Raw genomic sequence first — 15,882 nt, forward strand, 5'->3', positions numbered from 1 at the left:
GGAGCAAAGAGAAAATGACACAAAGGCAATTAGCCTAAGGCAGGGGAGATGGTTAAGCTAACATGGAGCTAAACTAAGGCACTCTTTTAGAGTGTGAAGAGAGCTAGCTTGCTCATTGTCACTAGTGAGCACTAGTTTCTCCCCACTACTCAATTAACACTATGCAGCAAAGTTTAATCTAACACTCCATTTAACAGAACTAACTGAACATGTATCACACACTTAACAGGAGCATCCTAAACTTAACAAACTTAACAGGAGACAAACAAACTTAACAGGATAATCCTAAGCATAACAAGAGCAAACAATTTTGAACATAAACATAACAGGAGACAAGCAACATGAGCATGAAACTGAACTTTGAGCTGAAATTGACATTTAACAGAAATTAACAGAACATGAACATTAAACAAGCAGCAAATTGAACTAAAAACATTAAGCATAACAAGTGAACTTTTAACAGTGAGTAGAATTAACAGTGAACATCAAGCATTAACAGTGCATTAACAAACAATTTTGAACATAAACATAACATGAAATAAGCATAACAGGAACATAAATGAAATGAAACTGAAACATGAACATGAAACTGAAATTGAGCTGTAATTGAAAATTGACAGGACATGAGAGTCCTGGATGTAGGCTAGTCCAAACATACATTTTACATCACACCCACAGTCTATTTATAGTCCCAAATTCCTAAATTATACAATTAGGGTTCTTCCCCAAATTTTTCCCCAAAGTCAGTGAAATTAGGGCTTCTAGAAATTGGAGAAATCTCACCTAATTCTCTGAAATTGTTGTCGACCCATAACTCTATTTGTCCTTCTCTACCTCTCCATGCCTTCAATTGCTTCTCACTTTCGACCTAATTTACCAATTTTGCACGCTAGGGTTTCTGATAGAGAACGTGCAAAAATTGAGAAAATAGGTGGCTAAGGAGAAGGGAACAGATGGTATTGGTTGTTGGGTGATAGGGTGATGATGGTGGAGGTGTGGTGGTGGCAGTGGAGTTGGTGGTGATGATGGTGGTGCGGCAGTTGCAGGGTGATGGTTCTGCAGAGGGGGGTGGTGGAGGAGATGGCTCGACTGTTTGGGAGAAGGGGGGTGTTTGGGTAGGTGGTATAGGTTCGGGTGATAGGGTGTGAGGCGGGTCCATCGAGTTCGATGTTTCGTGAGATAAGCCGCGAGATGCGAAGCTGGTAGGTGAATCGGACGGTGATGCGGAGTGAATCTTGTAGCGACCGTCAGATTATATAATACAACAAAATCAACGATGCCAGATGGAGTTAGGTGTTGTAGTGTTAGGCGGAGATATCAAACTTTGATGCACAGCAAGGGAGCGACCGTTGGATTCAACTACCATCTAATCTGAAGGCTTGGAATTTCAGCGCTGTGGTGCTTGGTAGAGACTTCAGATTTTGATGCTCTATGCAGGAGCGACCGTCGGATGCTTCTGAGAACTGATCTTATGGCTGAGAACGGAGGCGCTTTTGTGTGTAGAAAATGAGGTTGTGCGCACCATTCTTCGCGGCTTCCTTGCGTAATTTTCTCCCGGCTTTTCACTACTTTTCTGCTCTTTTCGCTCCGCGACTCATCCGAACTTTATTTATTACCTAAAAATGCAAAATTAATTAATAAAAATATTTATTCTTGAAAACAATGAAAATACAGAATATGGGATAATATGTAGAATTAATGCACAAAAGATGAGTTAAAATGCCAACAAAAAGGGATAAATATATACAATATTTGGCACTCATCAAATACCCCCAAACCTGAATTTTACTTGTCCTCAAGTAAAACTAAACTAAGGAAATCCTAACTATACCACTGTCGCTGGTCTCTCGAATGCATTTAGCGTATGCACTAAGCCTTTTAAACCACTAAGTGTCCCTAGTGGACGAGTTGAAGTCTCGTGAAGGTTTACCAGAGGTGTGCCTACAAAACCTAAGGACAAAATATAAGCTCATATTCCATCAAACGTGACATGTGCAAAACAGTTAAGCTCACAGCAAAATGGAGATGTCAATCTAGCTATCGAAGGCACAATCCTAGCACTGATAACAAATAAGGACATGTGATAAGAGTGTAAAGTGTATCTACACATGTGTAAAGAAAGATCTGAAGTTATGACTACTAATCACCAAGAGATAGTTTCTCAGGCTAAGAACTGAGGTCGAAATCTAGCTAGCTGTCCGGACTTTACGAGAATTGTGAATGAGTTGGAGGTATTTCACAATTGCTCGCGTTGTACATCAATGGCATACACCCTCCTTGCTTATTACAACGAAACAACAAAAGATGACTATTTACATGACTCTTATTTACATTGACAATTCTCTTTTATTTTTGGAACAAGAGATGATGGAATTGATAAATACTTGATTTTTTTGTATTTTTCTGATATTTTTTTCTGAATATATACATCGATTTTTTTTTTTTTTTTTTTTTTTTTTTTTTGAAACACTTTTGATACATATACAAAAGAAAATAAAAAATTACATGACACTTTGCAAGAGGTAGCCCTTTTTGATGCACCCAGTTAAATTCGATGGTTGTCTTTCTTAATGTAACCTCCACCTTCTATCCCAACCAACCAAAGAACAAGCTAGTCAAGTTTCGTTCAGTATTCTAAAGTGATTGGCAATCGTAACTTCCTATCCAACACCTTGAAGATCGAGGCCATACATGTATTGGTAGATCGTGCGCGTGCAAATTTCTTATCACTATGTGAATTGTGCTAGAATCAGGGTGCCTAAATATCTAGACTAAGACTCCTAATAAAAATACATATTTGCACAAGAGTCAGCATTTCAAGGTAAATGAGCTCCATTTTTTATGATTTTTCATTTTTTAATTTTTTTGGAATTTTGACTTTTCAATTTTTTTGGAATTTTTCAATTTTTTCAAAAAGAAGGAGTTCGTTTTCAATTATAGCATATTATCGTGGCATCTACTCTATACCCCCAAACCTAAACTAAACATTGTCCTCAATGTTTCAAAATATGGAAAGAATTAAAATGCAACATAATATCTTTGAACAATATAAAATATACGCATTATTGCATGTGTTCAAAGTGTGCCGACATCATTACTTTGTAAGTCCTCTTTCATACTTACTCACTTGAAACCGATTTACCACACTTCCAAAAAAGTTTAGAATTGGTTCATCTGAGTTACAATAACTATGCGACTGATTAAGAACTTCTCAATCACAAATCATGGGTTTAACGGTTCTACCAAAATAGTTTCAGTTCTACCTCCATGTGAGTATTGCGCATAGTCACACTAACTTCCCAAAATTCGGTTGACTAGGTACTAGGATCGGTTCCCCATATATATATGGTATCTAACTCATATGTGTTGCACATGTACATAGGATCGGTTCCCATTTCTGCTATAAACCTTGTTGCACCCCATACAAGGATCCATTCCTTTTTGTTATGTGTTGCACCTCTTACTAGGATCGGTTCCCCTTTACACAGTATTAGTCCTTACAAACTACACAAACTCGGTCATACCAACAAGTGATTACTTAAGATCGGTTTCACTAATAAAACTCATACCAATACAAAAGTCAGGCCTCATGTGAATAGTTTTACCAAGAACACAAACAAGTCATGAGCGGTTATACTAATCACACATATTGCGATTTCCTTTTCGGTTCACAAACAAAGTTCATGAACTTACTTCCTTAAAACACATGTAACAACATTGTTTCCTATGATTAAATTCTCACCTCATACCCATACATAATCACACTAGCATTCATAAGATTATGTTGATGTCTTATCTACAAAGTTTAATGGTTAGGCAATAAACCTCGTATTTAATTTCTTAATATTATGTCTATCTAGAGTGTTCCTGCTTCGCAGTTTTGTTTTGAATATGCACGACTTGAAAGATACGTTAGGGAATGAAACAGTTCAAGTCAAATATCACTAACCTCAAGTGGAAGGATGATGTTGTGATTGTAGCTCCGTACTTCTTCACTTCTTCAAGTCTTCGCAATACTTGTAAGGTCTCATATCGTAATACTTTCAAGCTAACCTATTCGAAGTTGACTATAGCATATTTAATCAAGCGACTCTTAAATGAGTTTTGATTCACTAAAATATGACAACCAAACTTGACATACCAACGCTTGGTGGGTTCAACAGACCTATGTTCTAACACTAACTTTTTACAACACCAATCTAAATGCATGCAATGATGGAGGTTCAAATCATATTTGCAACCCGTGATATTTAATTATACTTTACAATCTTTACAACACTATTGTATATTACTTACAGATGATGTCACAATTCCAAAAAGTTATATCACTATAAGAAAATGATTTTACAGTGTTAATCTGATTACTCACGTCATGACACCATCGTACAAACCACAGGTAGACCATTTACCTCGTTGGCTATTTCACGTTGTTGTTATTAGCTCTTCTTTCTCTTTTCTCACAAAAACATTCTGTTGGATTAAAACAAAGAATTGGCGAAAGTTTGAAACACTTGATTAAAAGATAGAAAACTATGTGTAGCGAAATGGCTGGCCGTGTAGATGATAGATATCTCATATTATCAATGTTATGTTTGCAACAAACCTATTGTATGTCCAAATTTTCAGAGTCAAGAATAAAATTACAATGACTTAATTGCGAGAACTTCAAAATGTAATGGAATCATATCCAGTTGCGAACACCAGCTCACAAACAGCGAATGCAAGCTTATTACCCAAGCTAATAAACACAGTGGCGAATACTTCGCAAGTACAACAAGAGAAAGTGACTAGTAACAATCAGCAGAATTTGGTAGCTATGGGGAGCCGAGATCAAGAAGAGTATGAAAGAGAAAGAAATTTCTACAATCGTAGAGGAAATAACAAGATTCAAAGGCTCGATCAACCGCAAGAAACTTATGGAGGTCAAATACAAAACTATAATAAAGGATAAGGTAATATGGGAAGATATCAAGATTCCACCTCTAAATGCAAGTGTGGAGAAGACATGGGAAGCTATAATTTTGATGGAAAATATACCAACACCGTGGAACATGGGAACGAAACCACCTCCAAACCACAGGAGTCATGAATTTTGTTCTTATCATCATTTTCATGGACATACCACAAATGATTGCAGAAATGTAAAAAGAATTATTTTGAGAATGATAGATCAAGGAAAACTAAACGACTTTCTGGTAGGGCATCCGCAATCTCAACCATTACCACCACCACCAGAACATCACAAAGTGAATACGATGAAAAAGAAAGAAATATTCTTCATAGAAGTTGGTGCAAAAGCAAAAAATCAATTCTGTCACTCTATCGTACATTCATATAAGGCAATTGAAGATTTTCATGATAATGTTTTGAGTAGAGTGTTCGCAAGAGATAATGATGGAAGAGAAATTATGAATATTGCGAAAATCTCGCTACTAAAGGAATGGCAGAAACATATCATTTCTTTTACTGCAGAAGAAATTCCCGAAGGAGAAGAGGTGCATGATAATCCATTGATAATAAAATTAGAAATTAATCCAAAGCCAAAAGAAGATGAGGATGATGAAGCTGAAGATTCATGGGAAATCAATAGAATTCTAGTCGATACTGGAAGCTCTGTGAACATCTTATTTTATCATACTTATAAAACCGTGGGTGGAAGAGATGATGATCTTATACCATCAACATATAAGATATATGGTTTTAATGGTACTTCTAACAAGCCTAAAGGGGAGGTTACTATGCGAATTCCATTGAAGGGAATATCTTTTGAAATCTCATTTTGTGTCGTTGATGTAGAATCACCTTACAATGCGTTAATTAGTCGACCTTGGCTACATGGGATTCTAGGTGTATCTTCAACTTTCCACCAGTGCATCAAATTCCCTCACCCCAATGGTGTAGGAATCATAAAGGGAGATTGGGTCGAAGGAAAGATATGTTACGAAACTGAGATAGAATATTGCGAAGGAAGAGCAAACAAGAAGGAAAACTGGCGACAAAAAATCAAAGATGTACAAAGAAGTGAGAGGTTGATGGTGGATACAATCGAAAGGAAAGAAGAAGAGAAGTTGAGAAATTAATGCTAGCTCAGAATAAAAATGATGAATATACCACTACCAAAGAAGCAGTAGCAGAAAATAATAAAGAAGCAGAGGATGGCAAAGGTAATAAAAACAAGAAATGTATGAATGATTAAGTTGTTGCGATATTCTCGCAATAAGTAAAATTCTCAAAAATACATTTGATAATGAATTTTACAGAAAATAATCAGAGAAGAATGACAAAAGAGAAAGAGGCGAACCTTTATGGCGTACACCCTAGTTCGCGAATACAATTTCGCAAGGATATTAAGGCTTGTCATATTTGTGCAACAATCCTGAAGAGGCAATAATACAAAAGAAAAGGATTAGACGAGATCAATGGGTTTTCGCATGAAAGTGCGAAGACGTCCTGCGATTTCGTCGCAAGACAGCAATTTCATGGGGCTTTATTGTCACAAGAATATTTAAGCCTGTCATATTGTCGCAACATTCCTGAAGAGGCCATAATACAAAAGAAAAAGTTAAGGCAAGATCAATGGGTTTTTGCATGAAAGTGTAAGGACGTCCTGCGATTTTGTCGCAATGACAAGAGGTGGCATAATAAGACCTTTAATTAGGAAGGCAAAATAAGACCACACATGAATGATATTTTGAAAAGAAACTAAATTCACTTCACACAATATTGCGAAGTTATACAATAAGAATTTTTTTATGAAATCTCTCATTTGGATTCAAATAACAGAGGCAAGTATGGGAATGTATGAAATTAGAAAATGTTATTTGTTCCCATATGATAGATTTACTCAAAGATTCAAGAATTAATGATTATATTGATTAATTGTATTGCAAAAAAGAATTGTTTTAATTAATGCAGGTCAAAATGAAAGAGACACAAATATACAGAAAGAAGAAATAAATGTACAAGTATTACAAAGAATCAAAGAAAGAATGAAGACTACTTCTTGGTTAATCCTTCATTATCTTCATTAGACTTATTCCCTTCTTCGTCTGTGTCAGAATCTTCGTCACCATCAGAACTTCCATTACTATCAGATTCCTCATCGTCAGCTTCGCTATCAGAGATAATCAAACTGGGAGTATTCTGTGGGATTTCTTCTGAAAGACAAGGATAATCAGAATGTGGGATATTATGATCATCACAAACCATTTGGATAGTTTGATTGCGAAAATGCATAACATCATTCTGAAAATTCGCAACAGGGATCTTGATTTGATTCTTCAATCTAGAATATTTGTCGTTGCGAGAAGAAAGATTCTTTGCGAGTTTCTCCTTTTCAGCCTCGAGTTCCTCAATCTTTTCGCGGTATCTATTTTCAGAATCTGCGAGCAAAAGACAATCAATTATTAACTTGATGAGAATTCATAAGAAACAAAAAATTAGTAAATAAGAGAAGTTAGTAACCTTCTCTGTCAGAAATCATATCCCTAATCAAGGATGTATGTTCAACTTTGAGACTAACATTTACGCCTAAATCTTTTCTAGCATCATCTAAAATTTTCGCAGCCCAGACAAATTCATACTCACTACTTATGATAAGACGAGAACGAATTTGATTTTCCCTTTCGCAGAGTTCAATATTCTTGCGGTTAGCTTCATATCGCTCAAGTTGAACTTCAAGGAGAGCCTCTTGGAATTTCTCCAAATCCTTGGAACCTTGATCAGAGATACGATCCTTATCATCTATGAGACCACTAATTTTGGTTCTTAAGTCATGGGTTTTCTCTTTGGAATCAATAAGGAGACGCTTAAATCTGTTGGCTAAACCTAAATTGGATCTATGAGTAATCTCTAAGAGGCAAAATTTAGATCTAATTTCATTTAGAGAAAGAGATGAAATTCTATCATTTGAGAAGCTATTTAAGGAATTGTTAAGACGTTCAAGAAGGGTATCATTATCCAAGGCATTAGGAAATGAGCGAAGAAGGGTAGCTTCATCAGAAAGACCATAAATGTCTGAAAATAAGATCATTTAAATAAGATAAAACAACAGGATGATTAAATAAAGAGAAAAGAGAAAAGTAACATACCGTAAAGCTTATCATTAACTTGCTGAAGACTAGAAATTTTGTTCTTATACGAGGAAGAATCAATTTCTAATTGTCTATTTTTCTCGCGAAGACTTTTAACTTCAGCTTCCAATTCTTCATTCTTTTTGCGAAATTGAAGATTCTTCTTCTCAAAATTTTCACGTCTTCTCTCTAGATCTGAGGCAACAACAAAAGAAGCTTTTCCAGCCTGCGAAAAATATAAAAAATATTAATATATAAAGAAATTTTGAATTATAACAATGAAGAAGTAAAAGGATAAAAATATACCAGACTATTGATAGAATGCAAAAAATCGGGAGTCACTGATCTAGAAACTCCATAAAAGAGATATCACCATCCAGTAAAGGAACATCGCAAAGGGTAGCGAGAGCTTTGAAGGTATCTGCGAATTGGATATCTCCCATTCCCAGTAGAGAATCAGAAAAGATGCCAGATAACTTAGCCATAAAAGATTCAGGTGGAGAAATCTTCACTTGCAGCAATATCATCGTTGTCCTCATCACCCTTATCATTTTCAGAATTTTCGTGAGGAGGAATATTTGAAGGGGAAGAAAAACGAACTTTCCTTTTCTTTGGAGGAGGACCAGTTGATTTTTCCTTGCGAAGAGCACCTTTCCCTTTATCACCAATCTTCGCAACATCAGCAGATTCTTCTACTTCAGCAATAATCTTCACACACAGATAGAAATAAGAAATGGAAGCATGTAAGTAACAGTACTATTTAAAATCACAAGAGAAAATTTCTTACCTCATCTGTGTATGAGCGAAGAGCTAACAGAGTACTAGATTTCCCAGTCCTGTTATAACTATCCTTCAGTTTTTGGATCTGCGGAATGTTGCAAGAGTTAGCGAACAAAATAGTAAAAATCAATAAAGAAATATAAAATGAGTTAAAGGGGAGAAACATACCTCTTTCTCCTTCTTGGGCCAAGAGAAAACCCAAGGTTGATAAGCATCGAGATTCGCATGAAGAATATTTGACCCAGCAATGTAGGGTCCCTTTGGCATTAAAGGAAAACATACCATTTATCATCTTTAGATTGGCGAGGAGTTGTGTTTTTACCAGAATGTCAGTCAATATCTTGCATGAGAACCTTTGCTTCATCAATATTATCTTTCCTTTTTAAGCGAATACCCCAGCGAGTATTCTCTTTCTTCATGGAGATAAGTCTCAAAGAAATTCGCCACTGTATACTTCTCAGCAACTATCTCTAGGTTTATGAACTTAGGATCCCTAAGTTCTTTGGAGTAAAGAGATCCTCTACCAGCACCACGATTAGCGAACTCTAGCATCAGATGGATGCAGTCCCCACTCAGTTGGAAGATGGCTCGCGAAAATCCCGAATGAGCGAGAATTTCATAAAATAAAGGAAGATCTGGATCATAAAGAGGGATGGGGAGACCTGCGAGAACCTGACCTAGAGAAATTATGATTGATTGATCATCACAATATTGATCAGAGAAAAGCTTGACATAAAGAATTGATTTGGCATTCTCACCAGGAATGGTGCAGAGTGTGAAACCTTTATCAGCAAGATCTTTTTGGACATCTTGTAAATTCTTCTCATATCTATGACCACTTGTAGCCATGTTTTAATATAGAGTATGGGAATGTATAAAAAGTAAAAGGATTGAACGAAGAAAAAGTTACAGCAGCAGAACTTGCAGATGAATAACAGAATTGCAGAGACGAGAGAATAAAAATAGAAGAAAAAGTAAAAAGAAAAATAGAAAGAAGAGTAAGATGAATATATAAAGGAAATTTAATTTAATCGAAGAAATAAACACCATTAAGACGAAGAGACGTGAGCGGTTGAAAAGTTGCGGTTAAAGAAGACGTGTCAAGAAACAAATGGACGAAAGAATACGTATGATAAATGCAGAATATGAAAAGATGAGCAGCTGCGGCATTTCTCATATCATTCTCTACTTTGAAGAGAAGATATGAGAAGAGGCACGATGTAGGATCAGAATCTCGCCATGATAATGTTTCAGCGAAATTATCAATGACACAGCATAACAGCGTCGCAGAACAGTTTCAGAAATGATAGAATAAATGACGTCATCTAAAATCACGAGAAAGATATGATAGTCCTGCGAAGATTAGAGAGTTTGCGAAATTAACAATTGTAAGGTTGCGAGAATATCGCAGATCATAACCGAAAATAAAGGACAAATTAGCTGTCATTCACTATGTATTTTCTTATAAATAGTCGTTCGAGTTGTAAAGAAAGGAGAGATCTTTTTTGAGTAAGAAACAAGTAAATAGGAGAGAGAAAGTCTAGAACAGAGATCATTCTTGATTTCTTTATCTTTTCTTGTAAAAATATTCAAAGATTGTTCAATAAAATAAAGAGTTTAAACCTAAAATGAGTTGATTAATAATAAAATTATACGAGGGGTGTAGTGTTGGATTTCCTGCAACTACACAAGGATCTGAACTAAACATGCACGCCATGCAAAACAAAATGAGAAGATGATGAAAAGAAGACAAAATAATAGCTGCTTCTGGTGTGTGTTGAAAAGAGATTTTCGAGTTGTATTTATAGGAGAATTAACTCGCAATCAAGTTAGTTAGGTTTAGATTTTATTCTAAAACAAATTTTGTTTCTTATAAAACAATCAAAAGGCAAAAAAAAAGGAATTTTCCCATAAATACAACACTTAAATACATTATTTATCGAATTAATTTCCTAAATAAAAAAACTTATAAAAATAATTTCGAGTAAACACAAAACTTGGTGCATGGTATATGCGAAAATTGCATGAGTTGGGACGTGTATCCTTTGCCCAACCCGCTCCACTCTTGTTGGTTAATATATCCATAAACAAATGATTATATAGTAGAGCCCTTCTTTAGTTTTCTACAATTAATGTGGAACTAAATGATCGTTTCATTCACTCATAAAATGAGTAAGTATCATTAGACCCTTAGATTATTATATCAAACCACACCAAAACTATAAATATCATTTTATTAAAAACTCATTTCTGTAACAGGGGTTTCTCCAAGACTTAACCTTATAAACACAGTAGAAATATCTTGATGTTCCTCTACCCATTCAATTGGAACTTCAGTGTATCAGAGAGTTGTGTTTAAGCTTTGAAAAACATAAAACTAAAAGATAACTAAGAAAAATCTTTGCAAATAATGTAAGTTGGATATAGAATTGTGCTTCTCTTGATGTAGTGTGGCCTTTTTTATATATGTCTCCGAAATTCTTGAAATACTAGGACTAGGTAAAGAAAATTATTTAATTTAACAATCCAACTAAAACCTGAAAAAGGAAATCCTAATAAGACAAGGTAAATATTAAAGTAAAAACTCGACGGACCGAGTCAACTATGCGTGGTCCATTACGTTTTGAAAACATGTAGAGCTCGAGGAGCAAATCTCAGTTTAAATGGTTATATATTCAAGCACAAAAATTTAGGCTAGTTGTAACTCATTTCTTCCTATAGTCCACCTCTCCTTTCCATTTTTATTTTTTCCAAGCCTTCTTTTTATTCGTCGGGAGAAACTTACTTAAAAATTCCCAAATTTTTCTCAACCAAAAACCTTAGCCCCACTATTATCTTCTGGTTGGATAACAGATCGACTGATAAGAGTCATAAGACTAATCAATCACACTTATTCAGTATGTAAGCTAATAATTAGCACCCTCACTACAAAACAAAAGGCTTCTTGGGACGACTAAAAAGCGTCCCAAGAGGCCCAAATCCGTCCCAAGAAGATATTAGTGAGGTTTTTCTGACCGTCCCCTGTTCCACCGTCACTAATACTATTTGGTTGTCATTTTTTTAGGGACGGTCATATTATTGCCTTAATTTAAAAATTTGATCACTAATAGGGACGAGTACTCCATGAGCGTCCCAAATAACCCTCTTTAGGGACGGTTTTGAAAAAACAGCCTGTCCCTAGAAGCTACTTATTTTGTAGTGCCTTCTCCCTCCACTTTTGAATGGTATATATATGTATATTATGATCAAATTTGATATTAACCTTCTTATTTGTTCAGTTTGCATTCTTTTTTTCCCGCTAATTTTATGTATGTTACAAGTACAAAGATATCGGTTATCTAATTCAAACCTAGAATAACTCGAAGTCATTTACAGGAATATCCGAAACAGTCGACATTGTTTTTTGGTGACCTTTTTTGTATTGAATTAGACGGCATGTATAAAAAGCAATGCTTACAAATGTTGATTTTGTTATGTTTATGATATCCATACATAGATATATATAATTTGTGTTGGTCTCATTTTTCTTATTGTTGACACGTACTTGTCGGGGAAATCTTTTTTGACCATAAAAAGCCCTGCGATTAAATTCGCACAAGGCCATGCACACACATCATGATCGGCTCTGTCCCCAAAAACGGGTATACTAAGGTATTATCCGTGCTGTGGTTCTTTCTTATGGGAAGAGGGAATTTTGTGGTTCCGTGTTAACTAAATAGGCTTCAATCATCTCAGAAATAAAAAATACGGGCCAGAAAAGCTTTATTGCTTATGAATGAACAAAAATGAAATGTATAGGACAGGAGTCACAGGACACGAAATCACTCTATCACTTTAGGAACCCAAAAAAAATATAAAACCGATTCAGTAATTTCGATTTAAAATAGATAAAAATTCCTAGTTAAAATTTTGAAACCAAACATTGGTAATCCAAACATTAGTAGTTTGTTTTTTTTCGTAATATCATCCAATAATGACTAATCAATCTATACTCCGTATAAATATTTGTCGTCTGTGTCTAAGAGCAAAAATCTTAGGTATTGGCAGGTTCTGATATTCTTTGTGTGTGATTTATATTAAACTAACCAGACGATTCAGACCTTACAAGTGGCATCAGATCCATGGTCGTCTAGTTTCGTTTACTCAAAGATCAAAGTAGACGGTTAGAGATGGTAGATCCAACGGGAGAAGTTCCATTTACAGCAAAAATATCAACAAAAAATTATTCAACCATGAGGATCGATATGGAGAAGTTTAATGGGAGGAAAGATTTTGGACTTTGGCAAGTTGAAATTAAGGATGCGCTGATTCAACGGGGTTTGCGTAAAGCCTTGAAGGAAAATAGGCCGGCAGATATGACAGATGATGATGAATGGGAATAATATGATTTGCAGGCTTGTGTTGCAATTCATTCATGTTTAGACAAGGAGGTTATTTCAATGTTATATCTGAAAAGTATGCAAACTCTTTGTGGACAAAATTGGAGGGTTTTTACATGACAAAGTCTCTCACAAGTAGATTGTTTCACAAGAAACAAATGTATCGATTCCGAATCAAAGAAGGTACGTCTGTTAACGAGCATATTAATAGTTTCAATAAGTTGATGACTGAATTGACTAATGGTGGAGAAGTTCTTAAAGACGAAGATCAAGCTATGGTACTACTATGTTCTTTTCCAGATACATATGATACATTGAGACAAAGTACACTGGCATCAAAGCATACTATCAAACTAGATGACATAATTGCTGCTTTATTAAGTGAAGAGTTCCATAAGAAGGATGCAATGAAAAGTGATCAAGCTTTAGGGTTACATGTAAACAATGGGAAGAATGGACCAAAACCTGGAAAGAACAAATCCAAGTTTAAGGGAAAAACCAAAGGGAAGTCTGAATGTTATTGGTGTCATGACAAAGGTCACTGGAAGAGAGATTGTCCGAAGATCAAAGATAAGGAGAAACATGAGTCAAATTCACAACCAGCAATAGTTGAAGAAGGTTCTGAAATAGGAGAAGTGATGACGGTTACATGTGGTGATCATCATGAAGTATGGATTTTTGATTCTTCTTGTTCTTATCATATGATTCCAAATAAGGACTGGTTTACCTCTTATGAATTTGTAGGAGGTGGTGCTGTACTACTTGGTAATAGTTATGCTTGTGGAGTAGTTGGGATTGGAAAAATTAAGATCAAAAATCATGAAGGTAAAGTACACACTTTATCTGGGGTAAGGCATATTCCTGATTTGAAGAAAAATTTGATATCACTTGGTACTTTAGAGTCCAAGGGTTATTGTATTGTAATGGAAGGTGGATTTACAAAGGTTTTAAATTCAGATTCTAAAGTGGTGATTCAAGCTAAGAGAGAAAGAAATTTATATTTATTACAACGAGGAATTGTGGTAGATGGAGTTTATGTTGGATTCGAAAATAATGAAGATTCTAGTATTTCGAAACTTTGGCATATGCGGTTGGGGCATATAAGTGAGAAAGGACTAGAGATTTTATGCAAGCAAGGTTTGATTGACAAACTGAAGAAAGCTAAACTAGATTTCTGTGAACACTGTGTTTATGGAAAACAACATAAGGTGAAGTTTGGTAAAGCAATCCATCGTACTAAGAGTATTGTGGATTACATACATACTGATGTATGGGGTCCTTCTAAGGAAGTATCCAAAGAAGGAAGGAGTTCCTTTGTCACTTTTATCGACGATTTCTCAAGGAAAGTATGGTTGTATGCTATGAATACAAAGGATGAAGTTGTCGAAATTTTCATGATATGGAAAACTATGATAGAAACCCAGACAGGCAAGAAGGTGACGCGACTACGGTCTGATAATGGTGGGGAATACAAGAACGACCCACTAAAGGGGTATTGTCAAAGTGCAGGCATAGTTAGACATTGGACAGTGAGAAAGACACCTCAACAAAACAGGGTTGCAAAAATAATGAATCGAACCCTTATGGAGAGAGCGTGGTGCATGTTATCAAACGCTGGTTGGGTAAAGAATTTTGGGATGAAGCAGTAAAAATGGTGTGCTATCTCATTAATAGATCCCCATCCGTTGCTATTGAGTTAAAGACACCTATGGAGGTATGGTCAGGTACGCCTGCTAATTATGATTCCATTAGAGTTTTTGGATGCCCAGATTATTATCATATTAGATAAAGTAAGTTAGATCCTAGAGCAAAGAAGGCTATATACATTGGAATTGAAGATGGAGTCAAGGGTTACAAGTTGTGGTGTGAAGAAATTCACAAGGTTGTTATTAGCAGGGATGTTACTTTTGACGAAAAATATTTGTTACACCCTAGCAAAGAAACTATAACTCAGATGGAGGTAGATACTCAGGTGGAGTTACATAATGGTGAGTCTATGGAGGAAAAATAAATTCCTCAAATTGATTCTACATCTCAAGAAGATGCAGTTGAGGAGGAGGTTCAAGATGAAGAATCTCAGCAACAACAAGATGTTATTTCTTTAGCAAAAAATATACACGCAACAGTAAGCCACCAACATGGTTGGATGATTATGTAGCATTTGCTTTTATTGCTTATGGTGATGAGGCGTGCACTTTTCAAGAGGTGATGAAAGATTCCAACATTGAAAAATGGCAAGAAGCTATGGAAGAAGAAACTAATTCTCTACATAAGAATGAAACTTGGAAAGTAGTAATGTTGCCTAAGGGTAGTAAAGCAATTGGTTGCAAGTGGGTGTTTGTGAAGAAAGAAGCAATTCCAGGTACAAATAACATATGGTATAAGGCGCGTTTGGTAGCTAAAGGTTATGCACAAAGGGAAGGTGTTGATTACAATGAAATATACTCTCTAGTTGTAAGACATACTTCAATCCGTACCTGGTTAGCTATAGTGGAATCCTATGACTTGGATTTAGAGCAACTCGATGTCAAAACAACGTTCTTACTGGTACTTTTGAAGAGGACATTCATATGTCACATCCCGAAGGATATGTTGTTGCATGTAAAGAAGACTATGTATGCAAATTGAAGAAACCATTGTATGGGATCAAG

This window comes from Papaver somniferum, unplaced genomic scaffold (genome assembly GCF_003573695.1).
Source record: "Papaver somniferum cultivar HN1 unplaced genomic scaffold, ASM357369v1 unplaced-scaffold_107, whole genome shotgun sequence".
NCBI lineage: Eukaryota > Viridiplantae > Streptophyta > Magnoliopsida > Ranunculales > Papaveraceae > Papaver > Papaver somniferum.